The sequence below is a fragment of the Sinohyriopsis cumingii genome, chromosome 9, assembly GCF_028554795.1.
Source record: "Sinohyriopsis cumingii isolate HCF-2022 chromosome 9, ASM2855479v2, whole genome shotgun sequence".
Taxonomy (NCBI): domain Eukaryota; kingdom Metazoa; phylum Mollusca; class Bivalvia; order Unionida; family Unionidae; genus Sinohyriopsis; species Sinohyriopsis cumingii.
The window spans coordinates 115,418,704-115,440,235 of NC_142969.1; positions in this window are offsets into that span (position 1 = coordinate 115,418,704).

Below are 21,532 nucleotides of genomic sequence, written 5' to 3' on the forward strand. Positions count from 1 at the left end.
GCTTTCGTAACTTCATTCAGCCTTTCTTTGAGGACCTGTCGCAACTGTTGCATATGCACCTTCTCTTCTTGTGTATCGTCTCTGAAGTGATTTATTTATTGATGACGGAGTTTTTGTCATATCTTTAGCTCGATTCGGTGTTCGTTGGGTTGGCAGGTTCCTGGCCTGGATCTTGTTTTGTGCACACCAAACAATATTGCTATGGTATAACAATCGAAGAAAGGGACTGGATCCTCTTGGAGACATTGCCCTGCAGAGAAGTATTTAGGACGTCATCGGTAAATTCTTCCCATGCCTTCTTATTGTCCATCTTCGGCCACCCCACTCTTCCCATTCTTAATATCTTAACTCCTCTAGGCGCTTCCTATTGTTGATCTTGGACTTCGATGACAAGGTGCTGAAGTTCAGGCCGACATAAAGCAGCAGGTGCTCCCTCCTTATATGGCTGCGAAGAGTTTAGTAGTCTCTCTTCAGTTCTGGCAAAATTGTCCTTTGTCTGCCTCCCCCCCCCCCCCCTCCGCCCGCTGCACTTGCCTGAGGCAAATCTATTGCGTAGAGATTATCACTACTGTGGTGTGATAATATGTTAATATTCCCCTTGGTCTCAGCAGACATAGGCTCTGCGCGTATCAACTGATTTCTCACAGGCCCTGTACCGCGACCTTCCTTTATGGATCTTCAGCCGACCCCTCTAATTCTTGCACAGTTTCTCACAACGGCATCATGTCTAAGCTACCTCTGTCTGTCAATGTCCGTTGAACCACATCCGTTTCAGTAAAGTTAAATTCATCGTTTCGAAACTTTCACCCCACCCCCCGAAAGGCTCTAGGGACGTTAACCATTTTTATGTCTAGTGTGTTCCCCTTATGAGAACTGCATAAAAGGATACCCTCCCGCTATGCCAATGAGGTTGTCTTTCCCAGCTGTCTTCTCTCTCTCCATCGTTATGATCATTGTTGCTATCCAGCCTTTCATGATAGTCACAATAATCAGTATCAAATATGTTAAATAAATATTTCTCTTGCCAAGGATTTAAGTTTGAATGGGGTTCGTTTAATCAGAAATATAAAAGACATGAAGAAAAGCTATAAACTCTCACTAATTTAAACATTTTATCTGAACAGGAGATGGACAGTAACACAGCAGAGCTTGCAATGTTTGGGAGCCAAAGTTTACATATTACAAGATCAATAGGGGATTGATGCCAGAAAAAATACAATTAAAAATTATGTTCTCGCTCAGTATTGACATCTAATTAGCGAAGGATTTAATCAAGTATAAAAATAGAACAGAAACAAATAGTCAATTCAAAACTTATAAAGCTGTCGATGGAGATCAAGTGGCCATAGAAAATACCACACACATAAATAGACGGGTTATCCATTGAAATTTTTAGATCGAAGAAAATCTTATTCAAAATAGCTTGGAAATGAGTGAGATTTTAAAATATTTGATGACCATGATTTGCTGAAACTGAGAAGGAAGCGGTTACGAGTCTGCTGAATACATTTCATATAGCCATGGAAACTAGTTAGCGAAAGAAACCAGTTTCCGAACATTTTGTATAAACACGTCGATAGTGATATAATTAGTGCAACAAGATAAACATTTCTTTTGCTTTGGGGTCGCGCGGAATGAATGTATATATTTCACTGCAAGCTGAAGTAAAGTGTTATTTTGCCAAACAATACATTGGCTTATTACTGTGGACCGTTCTAACAGTTGTTTAGACATCAATCAAAAGAATGTTGATATGGGGCTGCATGCCTCTGACTATTTTAACTGGAAATTAGTATCTGTGCTATCAAATTTAGCTTCGTCCTTGAAGTATTTTAACATTTACATTTTTCTTTGCAGTCTGCTCAGCATTTTACTTGCTGTGAAGATTAATTATCTGCCATTCATATATGTATATCTACCTAAGCTATGAGTTGTTTCATTCTTGTTCATATGGGATACAATTACGGATAATTGTCAGAAGTTTTAGGGTTAGAAAATACTTTTTCTTTAAAATTATACAAAACAATGTTTGGCTATTATTCAAAGTATTTTATCCCTTGTAAAACCAGCAATTAAAAGGAAGGCATTTCAAAGTAATATTTCATGGGAGTAAAATAAACGTCAAAATAAAGTACTAATGTCATTTTTGAAATAAAGATATCCTGAGATACAATGCAGGATGTGATCTCAATTACACAAAGCATATGCGCACATTTGCACAATGCCAAATATTAAGAGGGCTAAATTTACCCAAACACCAATTATCTTAAGTTTAAAGTTGCCGTACAAACACAGTTGGAAGTACCTATTTAAAGTTCACTTTTATAATATTTGTGGATTTATTTACATTTCATGTGGAAAGGTGCTCCAAAAGTCTGAATGTCGACCCAACTAAGAATTCTGAACATTAAAAATTCGAGCTTGGGGTCATGATTCTTATTGTAAATTCATTTTCTATCGCGGATAATACTTTTCTTGTTTCTTTTTAAACTAACGACATTTTATTCAGTATCTATACTCGTGAATTTGGAAGGATATCACATATGGTGCGTTAATATGGAAGGATATCATAGATGGTGCGTTAATATGGAAGGATATCATAGACGGTTCATTAAGTTGGAGGGATATCACAGCTGGTGCGTTAATATGGATGGATATCACATATGAGGCGTTAATATGGAGGGATATCACAGGTGGTTCATTAAGTTGGAGGGATTTCACAGATGGTGCATTAATATGGAGGGGTGTCACAGATGGTACGTTAAGTTGGAAACATATAGCAAATGGTTCATTGTTCGACTTTACATTGGTAATTTCTAGTAAACACGAAATCCAGAAAAATCCTAACTCGAAATTGAATGATGATGAAGTCTAATATTTCTTTACCAGGAAGTTATTCTTTGTTTGTTTGGGGTGTGGTAGGGTTGGGGAACTAGCTATTAAGTTTTCTTTATTACAAAATAATAATAGGAAGGGCCTAAGTAGATGATCTATGGAAAGAATGCTCTGTGACCTAGTTTAAGAAGAATCCATATAAATATTGATTACGCATGTTTTGCTTTTCACGCTGAAGTGACTATTGTCTAGAAGTTGATATAAAAGCAAAATATTCCAATTCCTCGTGACCACGGTTGAAATCTTTCATCAGACACGTTATTTTATTTTCATGCGGCATAGGATAGCCAAATTCATATTCAGTTATGCGTGCACAGGCTAATTGGCACTTGTGCAATTTACAATAGGAAATGGTGGTATCATGCTACATAGCGTTCCTAGTTAGCGGCTTCATATTTGACCAAGGACATTCAATTATTCCATTTGACCAGGAACATCCAATTATTCTGTTTGACCAAGGACATAAAATTATCCAATTTGATCGAGGGCATCCAATTATTCCATTTGATTAGGGACATCAAATTATTCCATTTGATCGAGGACGTCCATAGGAATATGTAAAATATACAAGAAAGCATTCAAATTATTAATTAATTTTGTTTTTGTATGAGGATATGTATTTTTTATTCTTCTAAAATTCTAATGATATTGGAAAGTCAAAGTACACAAGGTTAAGGACGAAGAAACAAGACTAGATCCACACTCCATTTGACTGGCTTGAAACAAAAATAAAAACTCTCCCCTCCAGAAAAAAAATAAAATAAAAAAAAAGAAGATAAATAAATATAAAAGAGACTGATGACAGATTTTTAGTGAGAAGACTAAGAATTTGTAGTTTCTTTTTAGGGTGAAGACTTCCTAACTAAAATCCCACGAGAAATCGATATAAAACCATTCTTTTTCTATGCAATATCAATTTAAATGCACGCACGCTAGATAAGTTAAATAAATGCAGACGACCTAAACATACAAATCTAGTGTAAAATACAAGCTTGACAAGAATTAATTACGAGTCTGAAGGTTGCACGCGTGAACATGCAACATATAATAAATTACTTCAAATATTTGATTAAATATATTGCACAACACAATGAAACGAGGAAATAATGCATGCATGAAGAATAAATTACACCATTGTGTAAGATAATGTAACAAACTAAGATAATGAACAATTTGACAAGTAGAAAATGTTAAAAACATAACAATCCATGGATAAGAAAATTATTCATTTCTAGCTACAATTGAATTTCTTTTTATATGCCTTGATTTTTAAAAAAAAAAACTTGTGAGGAAATCGAAATGTCAGAACAATAGATACGAAGTTGGTACATATTCCCAATTACTCCATTCGACCAAGGAAATCGAGGAAAACACAAAACAAATATGCACATAACAAATATAATCTTTGTATGACGAAATGTAGATTGTACATCTTGTATCAAACTTTCAACGAATGATAAAATATTGTTTTCGTGAGAGTTGGCTGAAACTAGAATTGTTTGTCTCTTTCTAAGGAAGAGAGCTACAACGTTTTGCAGCTGTGAAACGAAAGGATGATTTTCATTTTGGTCCTGTCCTGAGCCCAGTAATATGGAGAATGTATTAATACCGGAACGAATAAGAAAAGCCTTTTAAGTGGTATTAGGTCATGAAAAGACTGGTCTCGTTAATTACATATTTGTAAAAGCTTCCAAAGCGTTACATCTTAATCTTTGCAGATTTGTTGATGGAAATTTATTTTTTTGCAATAATAATTATTAAAATTTGTGTTGTCATCATTTACAAAACTTTGTACTCCTTGAAAATTCTAAAGTTTTCTCACATAGTCCAGAGGCAATACTCTCAAGTTGACAGCTTACATAATTTGTAAATGGCTAATTTGTCATTCCTCGTTACCAGCGTGCCTTATCTATTCAGTTTGATAAATTGTTGAGACACGTTTCTGCTAATTGTACTGTCGTGTTCTTCAAACTCAAGTGGATAGTTCAGGGTGAAGTACTTAACATCATTATCACAAAGAATCAAGCAGAACAAATATCCAGGGCCTAATGTTATCACAAGGAACCAGACTTAATATATGTCCAGGACCTGAAGTTTATCATAAGGAATCAAGGAAGACAGATATCCAGGACCTGAGGTTTATCATAAGGAATCAAGGAGGACAGATATCCAGGACCAGAAGTTTATCATAAGGAATCAAGGAGGACAGATATCCAGGACCTGAAGTTTATCATAAGGAATCAACGAGGACAGATATCCATGACCTGTAATTTATCATAAGGAATCAAGGAGGACAGATATCCAGGACCAGAAGTTTATCATAAGGAATCAAGGAGGACAGATATCCATGACCTGTAATTTATCATAAGGAATCAAGGAGGACAGATATCCAGGGTCTAATTTTATCACACGGAATCAAGCTAAAATGATATGGAAGACCTGAATTTGAAAACCACTGAAAAATACATTTGGTCTTTTATGTCTACTGTTAGACATGAGTTGATAACAAAACTGTAGTACGTTATACTAAGCTTGTCTACATAGTTTCTGACTTTTAATCCTGAACGAAAAAGAATGAAGGAAAAATACATTTTCCGTACTCTCTGCTCTGTTCACTACACGTTCATTTACGGCTTCAAACAGTTGTTGTTAATTTCCATGAACTAGGTTATTTATTTTGCCTAAAATATGAGGATATGAAAATATGGCTCAGATTAGATAAAAAATGCGTATAGCTCACATCAGCTTACTAAAAATATTTCGAGGTTCTTTATTTATTTTTGTAATTATTAGGTGACTATGAAATTAGCTCGCAACTTCATTAATCATACAATTTAGTCGAATTTTATTTGCAAAAGAACCTTGGGTGGGCATTTCTCCAAGTATAAAATCAATACATTACAAAACCTACCATATTTATCAGTGAGATAACACAACTAATTCCCCAGTATCCTGAATGTATAAGGGTGTACGTAGCGGTCATTTTAATCCAAGTCATCAAATTAAATTGTATATGTGACAGCAGGAGATCCACAAGCATCGAAATTGATGCGATTAGAACCTTTAGAAAAAAGAAATAAAGGAAAAGTGAAACAAAGGAACCAAAAATTATAGGAGAACGAAACCTTCAATGTGATGAAACTGAAGTTAGATATCCGCTCAATGAACTGTTTAAATCTGAACGCAGTGCTTTACCGTTTGTTACTGCTATATATAATTGATAGAGATTCATACGTAGACAAACATAAATACAATATAGATACCAAACAAATCGTTGGCACATAATCCTGGTTTCAAATAAATGCACACCAATAAGTCATATGTTCTAGTGCTGTCAGAAAATGTGTACTAGTTTAGAGAAAAAAAGCAACAGATTATGGTGCATGAACAAACGTTTCTTCATTGTCAGGTTCCCAAAACATTTTTAGCTGACAAACTGAGCGTTGCTGAGGGTCTTGACTGACCAATCAATGATCCTGCCTACTGTTCCATTTCTCGGTTGTTCCGCACCCATTCCGCGGACAACCTCAAGGAAGTTCGCTGACCAACAGTTTGAGAATCTCTGATTTAGCTTTTATCTGAATGATCTTCATTTTTCTACATTGCACTAATAATAATGACAAATCAGAAATATTTGCATATTATCTATTTTTAAGCTTGAACAAACATTCATTTGACAACGGGTCGATAATAAAAGATATCGTATGCACAGCATTGAAGCCTGTTGGATTGTTTATCGTATGCACAGCATTGAAGCCTGTTGGATTGTTTATAATTTCCGTTCATCTGTGTATCAGAGAAATCTCATTTCTATAATTTCGTGAGACTTGGTTGCTCTTGGCATGTACTTATTGTGTTACATTCTATTGATTTTGCAAAGGAACCTTTAGTGCGCATTTCTCCAAGTATACAATCAATACATTACAAAAACTACCATATTTATCAGTTCGTGAGATAACACAACTAATTCCCCAATATCCTGAATGTATAATGTTGTACGTAGCGGTCATTTTAATCCAAGTCATCAAATTAAATTGTATCTGTGACTGCAGGAGGTCCACAAACATCGAAATTGATGCGATTAGAACCTTTAGAAAAATAAAATAAAGGAAAAGTGAAACAAAGGAAACAAAAAATATGAGAGAACGAAACCTTCAGTCTGATGAAACTGATGTTAGATATCCACTCAATGAACTGTTTAAATCTGAAGAGCATCCGGGCATCCGAGTTTGGAACTAATTATTGGCTCTCTAAGGTAAATCATAATGTGGGCCGGAGAAAGATTATGAGGGGCCTAATGCTTATAAGAAGGGAGGGTTGTTTTCAGTGCTGTACATATTTACAAAACAGCGGTAATAATGGATGGTTACATATTTTTCAAAATTTTCTATATTTCTGGGAATAACGGCTTTTGATACATATCAATGTTTACGTGTTTTGTCGAAAAGCCTAGACCCATTCAAAAACTATAAAAGTAGCAGCGCGTGTAATGTATGTACCAGGTTTTGTGGTTTTAGTTTATTTAAAATAAAAACATGGGACAATGCTGAATATAAACAAAATAGGGATTTTGTTTTGTGTATTTGTATCAAGAACAATGTGCAAATGCGCGTGTGATTATCTCCCCTTTTCAACCGAGGCCTGTTGCCTTTATTATATGGTCAATAATTTAAAAAAAGCCTCGCGATTTCGCAGGGTGGTTTCCATACAAGTCAAGGACAAAATCGTATATCTTAGATAATGGTTATAAATAGTTATGCCCTGAATAAAATACATAACCACCATAAGTCTTTAAGCTAGATAAGTACATATCTCTCTAATTCCTAATTAGAAGTCATAAGAATAATTTCGGATAATTTAAGGAATTTGAAATCGAGTGAGGTGACATGTGTGATGTATGTATTGACACCAATGGACGTATAGAAGTTTTTCATGTCTGATATCTGAAATCGACTGACGTATATGATGTATGATACTGACACCAAAGATGTATATACGTTACAGGAAAAAAGCCTGTAAAGTCTGACATCTGAAATCACGTGGGGTATATCGTTACAACTCGATGGTCTTAAAATAAGTAACAAAAGCGCAAAACATACAAGTTTTCAGAAATCAGCAAAATACATTATTTGTCTAATTTGCAAAGTGAAAAGTTAAGAAAAAAGTACAGTAGTGTTAAATAAATCTTAAATAATCCTTAAATTTCTAGCACAAGTCTGAAAGTAGAGAGTGTTTCGAATACATTCTAATATGGAAAGTGGTGATGTACCAATATTTTCGGATGAGCGGATATACCAACAGACTTGATGTATGGCAATGATATAATCTAGATTATATATGAATGAACTACAATAATCCTAATGTGGTGATTTTGTCCAAAATGTCAAAGACCAGTTTGTAGTTCTAATGAATAATTTTAAATAAACAACTCCCGTCAAATTCTATCTGAACACAGCAGTAAACAATTCTAAAAACCGAACTAAAACAGAGGAACAAAAACTTCTTTGACAAAACCTCTTTTATAGACATCCTCATTTGATCTATGTCGCAATAACATATTCCCCAAACTGCAAGCGCGTTCGCTCCCAAAACCTCCCATGGCCATATTCAAGACAAGGTCTTTAACTCAAATATCAGTAAACAACTTATTTATAACTTATAAACATATAAAAAAAATCCCTCAATTACGGACAAAAGTCAATTACACAATAACAATGAAATACACATAACAGTATGATATATGACGTTGACACCAAATAAAAGACAGAAGTTGTATGAAAGAAGCTTGCCAAGTCTGATATCTGAAGTCAAGTGACATATATGATGTATGATGTTGACATTAAACGACGTATAGAAAGTTACATCGATCGGGCTTGTCAAGTCCGATATCTGAAGTCAAGTGGCATATATGATGTATGATGTTGACACTAAACAACGTATAGAAGTCACATCGATCGGGATTGTCAAGTCTGATATCTGAAGTCAAGTGACATATATGATGTATGATGCTGACACTAAACGACGTATAGAAGTTACATCGATCGGGCTTGTCAAGTCTGATATCTGAAGCCAAGTGACATATATTATGTATGATGTTGACACTAAACGACGTATAGAAGTTACATCGATCGGGCTTGTCAAGTCTGATATCTGAAGTCTGGTGACATATATGATGTATGATGTTGACGCTAAACGAAGTTACATCGATCGGGCTTGTCAAGTCTGATATCTGAAGTCAAGTGACATATATGATGTATGATGTTGACACTAAATGACGTATAGAAGTTACATTGATCAGGCTTGTCAAGTCTGATATCTGAAGTCAAGTGACATATATGATGTATGATGTTGACACTAAACGACGTATATAAGTTACATCGATCGGGCTTGTCAAGTCTGATGAAGCATCACAAGAGCAAAATTCAAGTTATTCAAACCCCATCCTCTCGTTTCTACCAAAATACTGCCTGCATTCTAAGGGTGAATTATGCAAATATATATCCATCTACAGTTATGAACCGAATTTTTTAATTTAGTTCTCTTTATAATCGTGTGAGATTTGCAGCATTATGCAGACACACATACACACGTCATAGTTACAACGCTCCTCATTCCTTTGAAAATCATAGGTACAGTGATGACAACATCCAAAACTGTTGACAACGTTAAGCAAGTCAAACATTTTATGTCAATAAGTTACAGACATATCAAGTTCAAGGTCGCAAGTAATACTTCTGAGCCTCTGAAGCATTCCGTATGACCTAATATTCAAGGACTTGAGTTGAACTTCAAATTATTTAATCAAACAACGATACAGAACATCATGTAAATTATATTCGAATGGAGCAAATTTTCATCTTCAATGGAATCGGTCGAAACTTGAAAGATAAGTTTTCTTTAAAATGTTATATGTATGAATTAAAGTTATCTAAGCATGTGCCATGTTGTACGCCTTCAACCATTTTCAAGGAAATACTTTAATTGTAATGCTGCCTATTATGAAAACAAAACCAGTTACGCCGATGAAAGGGAATTAGAAACTACATGAATAAAAGTTTCAATATTCCAATAGAGCGCAATAATTCGTTAGAATGTACACCGTGGTTTTTGTGTTTAGCATCAAGGTAGAGTAATTAAGCAGACCCAATGTGCATGCTAAAATCAATATTTTCTATTCTGCCCATATTCATTTGACCAACTCTACGACCCAACTGCATGCAATAAAGGTTGAAATCATTTGAAATAGACCTACATATCTTAAATAACATTTACAATACTCGCAATTTATTCTTCTCAGCACCTGCATGTCTTTGAAATCTCCTTTCACAGATCACAGTAGAGGACAAAAGTTAATCAAGCCTTCAAACTTAGCGCCATCATACTTGAAAGGCTTTTGATGGGTTTCACATGCCATATTTTAGTAAAGAAGTATTGACTGCAGTGCTGTGTCGTTTGTTACTACTATATTTAATTGATAGAGATTGATACGTAGACAAACATAAGTAAAATATAGATACCAAACAAATCGTTGGCACAAAATCCTGGTATCAAATAAATACACACAAATAAGTCCTATGCTCTAGTGCTATCAGAAAATGCGCACTAGTTTAGAGAGAAATAAACAACATATTATGGTGCATAAATTTTGTTGTTGTTGTTGTTGTGGGATTTAACGCCATATTTCAGCACACTATAGGCTATGCATGGCGGCCAGTATTAATGGTGGAGGAAGAACCAGGAAAAACCCCTGGAAGACCCACCGACCCACGAGAAGCTACTGGCGAGCTTTCTCACATACCCACGTTAGCCGAATCCTAGACTCGAACCCACGCAGACAGAGGTGAGATGGCAGTGATCCGTAACGGAGAGCGCTTTAGACCACTCGGCCACTCGGGGCCCCTGGTGCATGAATAAACATTTCTTCATTGTCAGGTTCCCAAAACATTTTTAGCTGACAAATTGAGCATTGCCGAGGATCTCGACTGACCACTCAATGATCCTGCCTACTGTTCCGTTTCTTGATTGTTCCGCACCCTTTCAGCGGGCAACCTGAATGAAGTTCGCTGACCATCAGTTTGAAAATCTCTGATTTATATTCTATCTGAATGGTCTTCATTTTCCTACATTGCACTAATAACAATGACAAACATAAATATTTTTATATTAGCTATTTTTAAGTTGAAACAAACATTCATTTGACAACGGGTCGATAATAAAATATATCGTATGCACAGCATTGAAGCCTGTTGGATTGTGTATAATTTCCGTTCATCTGTGTATCAGAGAAATCTCAGTTCTGTAGTTTTGTGAGACTTGGTTGCTCTTGGCATGCACTTGTTGTGTTACATTTTATTGATTTTCCAGAAATAGTGAAAATAAACTTCTAAAGAGAGATGGTACTTTAGAATTACAGATTACATTTCCTTTTTAAAAAAGAGAGCGGGTAACAGAAAGTCAGCATAAAATGCCTTGTTGCCCATTTGGATACTGTAGATGACCCATGTTGGAAGATTGTTGAGTGGGGTACAGTGTATCATTTTTCTGTGTGATAGTTGTGGGGGAATTTTGGCTAAGACATATAACTATATATAATTGAATTACAAAATTTAAATCCTCACAGCCGAACACAGCTCCTTTTTCTAATAGGGATGTACACGATATGAATAGTAAATTTTCATGCATAACGATGACGTACTTTCAGAACCAGGATGAGAGTCGATTACTCTAGTAATTTCTAACTCGTCAACAAGGTCAAGTACCAATCAGAAATTAGGTCATCTGGGGTTTGCAAAGGAAACCCATTACTTGAGCCAACATCCCATCAAATTCGTCAGCAAGAGTTCTTCTACGCCTTCGAAAGTCAAAGGACACATCATCATGTTTACTCCAATTAAAAGGACATCCAACAATCTTGAAGCTATGTAATGTGCTAACGAATGACCGTTACAATTTATAATCATAAAATTAACTCAGACAATATAGATATACACAACAGTTATACGATCAAGTTATTTACGGTGACGATTTAACAGCTGAGAGGGACACGTTTATGTTATAAAAGCTGCATCGCACATTTTTTAGAGTTCATACTATTTTTACTTTACTTTTGTATTGTGTTTGGCCAGTGTGGGTATGTGAGAAAGCTTGCCAGTAGTGTTATGTATATTTGATTTAATTTATATTTGACTTCATTTAATTGTCTGTTTGTAAGTTTTAAATTATTTCATTATATGTTAAACTATTATAATTTTATTTACTGGAATTTAATATTTTTCAGAAGTTAGTTGGACCTGACCGTTTAGTCGTAAACACCTAATGCTGACCTAATTCCTGAAATTGATTCAAAATTAGTAACAGTTCGAGTAAACAACTTCTTGTCCGATTTAATGGGTTGAATCAAGGCTGACTGGGACTCCGTGATTTTAGACGTAAATAGCTTCTAATATCTTCTAGAATTTCTGGTTTTACTGGAGGGTTGACCCACATCCGGGAATATGTTTTGCGTCTCAAGTTAATGTATAACTTTTGTCTATAGAGAATTTAGTCAGTCGTTCTTCTAAGCACTTGATGCAATGTGTTCGTTTTGTTATGACCAGGTTGATTTTGAAAGTCTGTTCTATGGAAGTATAATTCATTTTCCCTATGAAGATTTAAGCGCTCATGCAGAACTCTTGGACAAAGACATGTTTTAAAAATTTTATTCTGAATTCAAACATCGGAATATTTTATGTGGTTCAACAAAGAACTGTAGACACATCCGTACGTAATCGCTTTACCTTTTCGATTTCCGTCGGGGCTCAAACTCAAATTCATTAGAACATGATATTACTAGGACTGATAATTTTTCTTCTTGGATTATTCTTGGATTATTTTTGGATTTGATTCTTAAAACCGTAAGTTGTATTTTATCTTTCTTTACCTTGTTTTCCACCGAAATAAATTATTTGTTAAATTTTGCAAAGCTTGTTGTTTTCACATTTTCTTTGTTACTGTTTATGAGAGCTTAAACAGTTAACAGTAGCTTCTCGTAGGTCAGTGGTTCTTTCCGGGGTTTTCCCGGGTTCTTCTCCACCATTTATACTTGTCACCATGTATAGCCTGTCTTTTGCTGAAAATGGCATTAAACCCTACAACAACAACAACTGTATTGTGTGTCCTTTTTTTGGAATATCCAAAAGTACTTGACACTATATACGCAGGACTGTATATATGTGGCGTTAATACCTATACATACGTCCTTAAAGATATTTGATTAATAATCATTGCTCCAACACTTAACATTCTCATACTGCGAAATAAAACGACTTGATGACGATGCCTCGTAACGATTGTGTTGTAGTTGTTGTTGTTCTAGGGTTTAACGCCATTTTTCAGCACAAGATAGGCTATACATGGCGGCCAGTATAACTTGTGGAGGAAGAACCCTGGAAAACCCAGGGAAGAACCTCCGACCCACGAGAAGCTACTGGCAGGCTTTCCCACGTACCCACACTAGCCGAGCCTTGGACTCGAACCCACGCAGAACGATTGTGTTGTAAACATACACCTTATCGGTAATGATTGTGTTGTAAACATACACTTTTTTCGTAACGATTGTGTTGTAAACATACACCTTATCGGTAATGATTGTGTTGTAAACATACACTTTTTTCGTAATAATTGTGTTGTAAACATACACCTTTTTCGTAATGATTGTGTCGTAAACATACACCTTTTTCGTAATGATTGTGTTGTAAACATACACATTTTTTGTAATGATTGTGTTGTAAACATACACATTTTTTGCAATGATTGTGTTGTAAACATACACCTTATTGGTAATGATTGTGTTGGAAAAATACACCTTTTTCGTAATAATTGTGTTGGAAACATACATCTATTCCGCGGATACTGATGTTTAGGTGGGGGCCGAGTCATGCTATTATAAAACGTGAACCCACCATTATTTACATTGAAATCTGACAATTATTATAGTTATCGGTAAAACATGAGGCCTCCTATTACAGCGATTATTGGAGTTGTGCATACACATATAGGTTGTTGAATTGGGAGCGGCAGAAACATTTGTTTCATCGGATCCCGCAAATCTCATACGTGTAAATGGTCGATTGTTGTTGTTGTGGGGTTTAACGCCATTTTTCAGCACACGATAGGCTATACATGGCGGCCAGTATTAATGGTGGAGGAAGAACCCGGAAAACCCCGGAAAGAACCACCGACCCACGAGAACCTACTGGAAAGCTTTCTCACATGCCCACATTGGCTGAATCTTAGACTCGAACCGCCGCAGACAGAGGTGAGATGGCAGTGATCCGTAACGAAGAGCGCTTTAGACCACTCGGCCCCTCGGGGCCCCTGTAAATGGTCGATTGGAATGAGCTTATATGAATGTGTATCATAACTAAAATGAGAAGAAAAAAAATTGTGTTTGCGCCTAACACATTATTAATAAATGGAGATAATGTTTTCGAGCAGGACGTTTGTAACTTGTACTGTTAGAGAATTTAGACAATTAAACACTGTTTTATTCTGTTTTATTTTGTAACCTCCTATACTACCATATAACAACATCATCCTGTCAAAACTATACATTCTTCCTTTTTTCTCATATTTGTGTCTTTACCTTATTTGAACACTAACGCGCACCTGCACACAACATTCGACAGATATATAAAGAGAGATATTTGAGAAATGTTTGATTATATCGTTTGTGATATGATTATATCGTTTGTGATATGATTACATATTGTGTTGCGTGTGATATGACAAAAGAGTATATCGTTGACCATAGGAAAACAGATTATATCATTTGTGATTCCGAATGCAATGTAATTAGGGAGAGCTTGCGTGATGTGCCTTTGACTTTGGTTTTTCTTCAGAAGCCTGATTATATATATATATATATATATATATATATATATATATATATTCGTCACTGATCTAGAGGGCATAAAAGCAATAACCTTTTTTTATTTATCTTTGCTCGTTTAATTCCTGCAATACATACAAAATGTAATAGGTATTGACACTGACTTTAAAATGTAATAGGTATTAATACTGACTTAAAATGTAATAGGTATTGACACTGACTTACAAATGTAACATGCAATGACATTGACTTACAAATGTAACATGTATTGACACTGACTTACAAATGTAACATGTATTGACACTGACTTACAAATGTAACGTGTATTGACCCTGACTTACAAATGTAACATGTATCGACACTGACTTACAAATGTAACTTGTATTGACCCTGACTTACAAATGTAACATGTATTGACACTGATTTACAACTATAACATGTATTGACACTGACTTACAAATTTAATAGGTACTGACAATGACTTACAAAAGTTAAAGAGTTTGAAATCTATTGTTGCGAAGGGTTATTTTACCGTAGCAAAAATCAAGCAAATCTGCGTGAGTCTGGATGACTTCAAAAGTGGAAAAGGAAATATGTCATCTATATTCTTGATCATGTACACTGGTGATAATTTGTCCGGCCAATTTAATCGAGATTGTAACGTCTTGATTTCGGTGACGCCAAATTAATCGTCCGCATGGTGTCCTGATTTCGATTTGCTAGTCAGGATTTCAAATCCAACCCGTTGTAAAGAAACAGCGAAACACACGTTATGAATATTGTCTTATAAACGATAACATTATGTTCATGGCGTTTTGAACAGAGAATGTATGAATACGTTTAACTGCTTTAGAACACAAGCTTTGCCATTTTCAAATCATCATCATCATCATCACCATCATGATGATCATCATTTCCTTAGACGATTACATGAGATAACGTTTAAGTATAATAAATCACTTGATTAGAATCGTAAAACTATCATAAGATTAAATAGGACCAAATAAAAGAAAAATAAACAAAACAAGAAACAACAGTACAAACAAACGCAAGTATAAACAAATAATGAAAGAAGTAGAATAACAAAAGAAAAACGTCAACATAAACGCAAATATAAACAAACAATAAAAAGTAGGCAAATTATAGAGCATGACCTCGTATTGAGAAGCAAATCTATGATGTATAAGCAAAATAAATGATGTTGTGCATAGAAGCACGTAACAGATGTTTTGCACGGATATCTTAATCTGTGCTATAAATAGAATATTCGGGTTTATCAGTTCAGCGTGTAATTCAGCGCAAGCCCAGCTAAAGCCATTGGAAACAGTCTTTAAACAGTTGTGTAGGGGGTAAAGACTTTGGATTTGTTTGATTTCTTTCGTGCAATTGGCTTTACAAATGATTACCCCCAGTCAGATGTTTAACAGCAACCGTGGGTTTCATTCTTTATCAAACACACTGCAAGTCTGAGATATACAAAAGCTAGTAGGAATTTTTAGATGGGCTTTATTAATAACTCAAACAACTCTGTATTGTGTAAGCAGTCAAATAACTTGAGGAACTCGACAACAGTAAAAATACGTCCCAGTGAGAGAGAAAAAACAGACAAAAATAACCCCAAAATAAAACAAACGAATGTTTTAAATTTTAAAAGTTCTGTCACTTGCCAGGAAAACAATAACAAATGAAGATTCGATTTATTTATGCACCCGAAATAGACAATCAAATTATAGAATATTTGTTACGGTAGATTTTCCGTGTTAGAACTCTCAAAGCAGGAATGTATGAATTTTGCGACAACAAATTTAAAATTATGTATGACGAATAATTGAACTTGATATGACTCTCTTTGCATCGATCTTGAAACTGATATGAAAGGAAGCATCAACTTCTTCCACACCAGCGACTATTCAAAGGACAACTTGTTCAAAATACTAGAATTGAATTTTTAAAAACACCTGAAGATTTCAGTGAACAACTGAACTGCCCTCAAGGTGTAATTAGACTTCTGTCAGAGAACGTAATCACAGTACCATATAACTATCTAAAGTGAAGCATTTTGAAAATCAATTAAATTTTAGCAAATAAAATGTCCCAATACAAATAAAAAAAATTCAGTGTATCCATTGCTGCAAAACCAACATCATTAGCAGTACCATCTGTCACTTGGTTTGTCGCCCCTTATCCCGGAACATTCTCTTGATGGCGAGGCCGAAGTGTTGATCAGTCACTACAGTCAGCTGGATTCTCTTTCAGCAACTTTGTCCGGTACTTGAGCCGCTACTTTGTGACTTTGTGACTTTGTGGTTTCCCACTGGTATCCATAGAATACTGAACATCTTCCAGACCGATTGAATAGTAAACCCTCTACTTTTCATCTCTTAAAAAAGTACTCCAAAAGTACTCTATCCCTGCTCTTGCATGTCTACATCAGCTCTGAAAACGTAGTCAACTTTACTTCATGAGCCTCATCTCTACCCCATGGTACAGTCAACTAGAAGGTCACCAGATTATTCACAATCATTGCATCTGGACGTAGAGACGTCTGAACAATTGCTTCACGAGATCCACACACATGTCCCGACTCTCTTTTATTAAAAATTTGCTTCCTTTATAGTGAATTATTACTGGTTTCTCCCTCGTTGACAAAGTTGATAATCTCGACTTGGTAGTTGGTTCTGATCTTTTCTTATTTCTCTCCCTCTTCAAGATATATGCTAGTTCTCGGATGAATATGTCATGCCCACAACTGTAGAAGACTTGAGCTGACAGAACGTGCTTTAGGCTACCACATAAAGGACATATAGAATTCTCAACTAGGCCCCATCTGAATAAGTTCATTGCAGATGGCAAAAGATCAAATACTGAAAACAGCAGAACATTGATTCTGAGAGGCTCGTAATTCAAGATATCAGACCAGTTTAACTTTCAGTCTGGTAAAGACCACGTAGCCCATGATCCTAGGCTTTCCAGTTGAACAATCTTTTCCATTTTTTGAAGCTTGTCCTGGGTAATTACCTTATCATAACTGGACCAACTTATTTCCAGAGTTAGGGTTTAACTACTCCAAAACCTTGTTTTCCAGTCTTCCAGTCTTGAGATAGATTCTACTTTTTACATATTTAACTGCACGGGAGAAAACCCACTTTCTACCAGTTCTGACTTCAATGCCTGCATCAGCTTTTTCTTTTCCTGCAGTACCTCATCATCAGAAGTACCCTTACTTTGGCTGTCTTGTATCCTGCCACCACTGAGAATGGTAGCAGAAGCATTCCAGACCTGATCTAGAGACAAGCTCCTGCGAATAATGGTGGGACTCCAAGCCATATTTGTGCTATCTTGTACAACATCAAGTGACAGATCCTCTAGGCAGTAGTTCATTCCGGTACACCCATGATTAGACTTTTCAGGAAAGCCTCGATCTATAAATTTTCCTCATTATTTCTTCTACCTTGTTCTTTAGCCATTTGATGCCATTTGTGTCTTTCATCGTCGCATAAATCCACTTGAAAAAGCACTTGATAGGATTATTCAGAATGAATGTGATCTATTCATCTTGGATCTTCATCACAAACAGCGAAGTGACCCGACCGTGATCAACAAGCTCCTGGACATCATTGGCTTATACCTCATGCAAGCCCAAAGATAGGTCTCTTCCTGTTCTGGCAACAACCATCTTGCCTGGTATCTGTGTCAGTGGTGCCAGTCAGGTCATCAATGCATGACCCTATCGCTGACATTATGTTTGACCTGTTGTCTCCATTTCTGCTACTTTGTTTATGAGGTTCATTACCCATGACAAATAGTGTAACAGACGGTACCGTGATGATCACACTTTATAACGCGATCCATGAAGTGATAAAATACTCTGCCGTAAATCGTTGCCATATATTTCTGTAATACCTCCTGATTAATTGCTATACACTATTTGGCATATGGTAATGGTCAAGAGTTCATGAAACCATCTTGTTGGGTATTGAACCATAGCACTGGCAATACCCTCCATACAATTGTCAAATTGCCATCTTGAGTTCTTGACTTATGGCTTCTCGGATGAGTTCACATATGGCAGTTGTGTGTTCAATACAGCCAGAAAACACTCGGACACCTTTTGCACTGATCTGTCGGCATACTTGTTACTTATTATGTACTTAGTTATTCTTATTGATAAGAAAAATGTATTTCCTTCTATATTCAGTAGCGATATCGTCCGAAACTGACTTATCTTTGAACTCCTTCTCCTTTGGTACAAAGCCTCACTCAGCGTCCTGCCAAGAAGCAAAGATCCTCCCTTTCCTCCATACGATTCGTATCAGTCCCCACAGGCGTCTAAGCAACTTAGGTCACATCTTGTACACCTTTCAGTGGATATCACTAGGTCCTTGGGCCGTGCAAGATATAGCTTTCATTACGACTTTACGTTCTTGTTTCTATGTAATCTCCCCCTTCTGCAGGGCAGACCATAGTGGCTCTACAGTTAGGATTCAATAACCTTCTCTCAGATTAGCTTCTTTATTAGGGTCCGAATGTGCTAGTTTGAGGAACTGTTCTGCTTCCACTCTGCTTCATTCCAGATGGTCGGACTGCTCTTCTCCCAAGAGAGATGAAGCAAATTTGTAGGGATTCGCGATAAATGCCGCCTTCTTGCATGAATTCATTCTCTGCCTCTCTCACAGGGTTGGTCTACTTGCATAACTATAAGCAGCCTTCCTCTGAGGACACCTTGTAACTGTTGGGGTCCCACCGTCACTTCTTAATTAGTGTACACGAACTGTCTGCCGTATCTTACGCAGCATGACTTGTCCTCTATTGGGTCTATGGGTTGCTGGCTTGGGTCTTGTTTGTGGGCACCAAACCTCTCTTTTCTTATGGTATAAGGGATTTTATAAAGGGATTGGATCCTTCTAACGACATTACCTTTCATGGTCAAACTCTTTCCATCATGCTTTTTTATAGTCGATCTTGGACCGTTGTAGTACAAATGGTTGCGAAGAGTTTCTGTGGTTTCTCTTCAGTTCTGGCGAAATGCCCTGCGAGTCACTCACTCCCATTTGGCCCATTGCACTTGCCGGATACAAATCTATAAACGCTGTGGTGTAATACCTGATATCCTCCGTCTCAGCTGAGCTAGTCAATGTGAGTTGCAACTGATTTCTAACAAGTCCGCAGCGCGATCTTGTTTGATGAATCTTCAAACCCTTCGTATTCCTGCAAAGTGTTCCACAATGCCATCTAACTTCCACTACCAATCCTGTAAATCTCCGTTGAAAATGCTACTTCATTAATGTTAAATCCATCGTGAAGAACATTTCCTCCCTCATCTCGGAAGGCTATTGGGGTGTTCACCATCTTTATGCGTCATAGCTATGTAGTGGGTGCCCGTTAATGTGAGTAAATGAAGTTATGCCACTCCATCATGCCGGTGAAATAGTCTTTCCCAGCTCCAGGGTAATCCAATCTTTTCCGGCAGTCACTGTTACCCAGAAGAAGTACCAATATAAAGTATATTAAATATGTCTCTTGCCAACGATTTTAGTTTGAATGGATTCCTTCAATAAGAGATATTAAAGACACCACGAGAAATATAAACCTTCACTGTATTTGGACGTCTTATCTAAACTACAGAAAGACATTACCACATACAGAGCTTGCTAAAATATTGGGGTACCAAGGAATACATATTAAAAAATCACGAAGGGTTTGGATCAATTATGAAATAGATTAGAAGAAAATAGAAAATAGTGTTGCGACTCAGAACTGGTAGCTAATAGCGATCGCGCTCAACAGTCATAGAAAAAAACAGAAATAGATGACAAATTGAACATTTATGATGCAGTTTGTGAAGATCAAGTGGCCTTTAGAAAAATCACAAAATGGATATCCACGGCATTTTATGAAAAACCAAGTTTGGAAAAATATTTAGTGAGATTGAAGCAAATCTTATTCAAATGGTATAGCAAATACGTGAGGTTTAAAAATATTTGATGATAATGATAGGCTGAAAATTGGGAAAGAAAAGACCACGTTGGAGTCTGCTGAATATATTTTATGTAGTTCCTAGGAAGTAGCTTAAAATGAACCAGTATTTGAACGTTTGGAATAATCACGGAGATTGTGTCATAATTAAAACAATCAAACAAACATTCCTTATGCTTTGGGATGGTCTGGAATACATGCATATATTTCAAAGCACAAGAGACTCTAAAGTATACTGCAAAAATATTGAAGCTGACGTAAAATTTGCCAAACACTGGCTAATTATTGTGGACCACTCTGAAAAAGTTGATTTTGGGCTACATGCCACTAGGAATTTAGCTGAAAAACAGTTTCTGTCTGTGAAATTAAGTTCGTTCATGAGGTATGTTAAAATTCGTAATTTTCTTTGCAGCCTGCTAAGCATGCTAATTGGTTTAAAGATTAAGTATCCGCCATTCACAAATGTATGCATACCTTAACTACGAGTTATTTCATTTTTGTTCATATGGGATACAATTACGGATAATGTTGGGAGGTTTTAGGGTTAGAAAATACGCTTTCGTTAATCTTATAAAATATTTTAACTATCATACAAATTATTTTACCCTTGTAAAACCAGAAATTGAAAGAAACGCAATTCATAATAACATTTCATTGGCAGTAAAATAATCATCAAAATAAAGTACCAATGTCATCTTTGAAATAAAAATATCCTAAGAGACAATGCGGGTTGTGATCGGAATTTCAAAATGCCTATGCTTTCATTGATAGTACACAATAATGATATGTCTA